The sequence below is a fragment of the Loxodonta africana genome, chromosome 18 (assembly GCF_030014295.1).
Source record: "Loxodonta africana isolate mLoxAfr1 chromosome 18, mLoxAfr1.hap2, whole genome shotgun sequence".
Lineage (NCBI taxonomy): Eukaryota > Metazoa > Chordata > Mammalia > Proboscidea > Elephantidae > Loxodonta > Loxodonta africana.
The window spans coordinates 33,254,762-33,258,194 of NC_087359.1; positions in this window are offsets into that span (position 1 = coordinate 33,254,762).

Below are 3,433 nucleotides of genomic sequence, written 5' to 3' on the forward strand. Positions count from 1 at the left end.
CATAGAGAGATAGTATTCTGTTTTGTTTTGTTTTTCCCTCGCAATCTTTTGTTGAAAGCCGGCCATCACGTACCAGGTCAAAGGAACTGATGTTCTCTCAAGCTGTAATCCCTGGCAAAGCCCCGATGTTAGGCCCAGAGGCAGCGGTGATTCTTTGTATTGGCGTGTGTGCCTCTCCGGTTTTCTGGACGATAATTTGCCCCGCGAACTCTATTCCCTGATGGGTGTAAAACGAGTCGTTGATGTCCACTTTTTCAGTTTTTTCTTGTGGTGAGGACAGGACTGGTGGTTCAGAGCCGTTGACATCATAGAGAGATAGTATTGGATTCGGTCCGAAGTTACTTTAACTTTTAAGATCAATGTAATGCACTACGTTAACAGACTAAAAAGGAAGAAATTACCTCAAAGTTGTTATTGCTGTCGTTAGGTGACATCAGTCGATTTCGACTCATAACCGACCCCATGTGACAGAGAACTGCCCCATAGGCTTTCCTAGGCTATCATCTTTATGAGAGCGGTTTGCCAGGTCGTTCTCCCAAGGAGCTGCTGGGCGGGTTCGAACTGCCAACCTTGTGGTTAGCAGCCCAAGCACCTAAGTGTTGTGCCACCGGGGCTCCTTGCTCATCTCGAGGGGTATAGAAAAAGCATTTGACGAAATTCAACACCAATTCATGATTTAAAAAACAACCAAGTTTGGAGTAAAATGGAACGTCTACCCGATAACGGGCAGCTAAGAAAATCTAGAGTTGACATACCTCATGGTGAAAGACTGAATATCTTTCCTGTACGATCAACAACAAGGCAAGAAAGTCAGGTTTGCACCAGGTCTACTCAACATTGGACTAGGGAACCAGGGCGACAAGGCAGTAGAAGAAGGAGGTGAAGGAGGAGTAGGAGGAAGAAGAGGATAAGGAGAAGGAGAGGAAGGAGGAGGAGGAGGAGGAGAAGAAGGAAAAGGAGAAAGTGAAGAGGAAGGAGAAGGAGAAAAGACATACAGGGGATTGGAAAAAGCAGCAGTAAACCTCACAATACCCTCAAGGAAAATAACTTCACAAGAAAAACATGTGCAAAACTTTTACAACCGCCTTGTACGAATACACCACGTTTCGTTTTTTCCCGTTCGTCCGTTGACGGATGTGTTGGCTGTTTCCGCCTTTGGGCTATTTTGAAAACTGTTGCAATGAGCGAGTTTAGCTCCTGTGTGGTCTTATGCCTTCACTGGATTCTCTGGGTGGTGCAAATGCTTAACTGCTTGCTGCTAGCGGGAACCTGGAGGTTCACGCCCACCCAGAGGCAGCTTTCATAACAATAAACAGCCTAGGCAACCCTACGGGGGGTGGGGGGGAGGGGCAGCTCTGACTCCAGGGCACCTAACAACTACAATAGGCAGAAGAGCTGGCGAAGGGGCGGGTGTTCAAGGCAAAAGAAAGCGCCTGAGCAAAGTCAGGGAAGGGAGAAGAAAAAGCAGGGTGTGTTTGCAAGGCGGGATTCCCCCGGGCGGTGCAAAGCACTCGACGACGGCTAACCTAAAGGTTGGAAGTCGGAGTCCACCCAGAGGCACCTCGGAAGAAAGGCCTGGCGGTGGTCCGCCTCCAAAGGGTGAGTCATCGAAACGCCCGTGGAGCACAGTTCTACTCGGACACAGGTGGGGTTGTCATGGGGCTGGGATCGATTCAACGGCAACAACTGGTTGGCTGGTATATATACCTAGGAGGGGGAGCGCTGGGTCATACGGTGACTCCATGTTTGTTTGAGTGTCTGAGGAACCGCCGGGCTTCTCCAAAGCAACTGGAACGAACGTGGTGGTACGCTCCCCCCAGCAACGGACGAGGGTTGCACTTTCTGTGCATTCTCATCAAAACGCGCCCTACCTCTTTGTTTTACGCCTTCGTCGCTGGAGTCTAGGGTTTACAGCATCCGTCTCTAACTTATCTCCAGCATTAAAAGCAAAAAACCAAACCCACTGCCCTCGACTCGATTCCGACTCACAGCGGCCCTATAGGACAGAGTAGAACCGCCCCACAGAGTTTCCAAGGAGCTCCTGGCGGATTCCAACCGCCGACCTTTTGGTCAGCAGCCATAGCACTTACCCACTACGCCACCGGGGTTTCCAGCATTACCACCAACTAATACCATCCGACTTGATTAAAAAAACGAAGACAAAACCCAAACCAAACCCGCTGCCATCGAGTCGATTCCAACCCACAGCGACCCTACGGGACAGAGCAGAACCGCCCCGTAGAGTTGCCAAGGAGGGCCCGGCGGATGGGAACTGCCGAGCTCTTGGTGAACAGCCGCAGTGCTTAACCACTAGGCCCCCAGGGTTTCCACTTGGTATATAGAGTGCCAGTGTAACCGTTATACCACTGGAGGTACTCGCACGCTCCCCCCTCTGGTCCTTCGCGCTCTCTATCACTCATACATCTCGTTACACGTATGCACGCGCAATACAAAAGTGTGCCTGTTGTACGTTGTTGTTGCTCTTAGGTGCCATCCGGTCGGTTCCGACTCATAGCGACCCTACGTACGGCGCCATCCCCCCAATCGTCGTTGTGCTTAAGCCACTGTGTCGATCCACCTCACTGAGGGTCTTCCCTCTTTTTCGCTGACCCTCTCTACTTTACCAAGCATGGCGCCCTTCTCCAGGGACTGATCCCTCCTGACGACGCGTCCGAAGTATGTGTGTGGGCGCCGTCCTTGCTTCCAGGAGCATGCTGGTTGTACTTCTTCCAAGACAGGTGCGTTGGTTCTTTTGGCAGTCCACGGTAGTAGTATCGCCAGTATTCTTCTCCGACACGAAGATCCCAAGGCGTCAATTCTCCTTTCGGTCTTCTTTATTCGTCGTCCAGCTTTCGCATGCGTAGGAGGCGATTGCAAAGACCACGGCTTGGGTCAGGCGCACCTCAGTCTCCAAGGCGACGCCTTGGCTTTTCAGCACTTTAAAGAGGCCTTTTGCAGCACATTCGCCCAACGCAAGGCGTCTTTTGACTTCCTGACTGCTGCCTCCGTGGGTGTTGAGCCTGTTGTATAAGGTGTGCGACGTATGTATTCCAGCTGACGAATAGGCCGTACCCGGGTTGATGTGCAGGGCCAGCCCTGAGCCCCGGTGGCAGCGTCCACTTGATGTCCCTGTGCACACGTGGTCAGAGCCCACTAGGGCCAGAGGAGGCGGCGCTTCCCAAAGCGGTGAAACACCGAATTTTCTGCAGCGCGGTGGGTGGACCCCAGGGGGGGCCTGAGCGGCAAACCCGCCCGGTAGGCTTGTTCAGAGGTGTGGCAGACGTGAGGACCCGAGCTGCTGTCTCGCCGGCGAAGAGGAGACATTACTCCGTAAGGCGCCCCGGCTGGAAGACGCGGGCGCCGGATAAACGCAAAAGACAAGGAGAAGCGCGCCATTTCTGCTGCTGTTAGACCGCCGGTTGTGGTCCCCGCA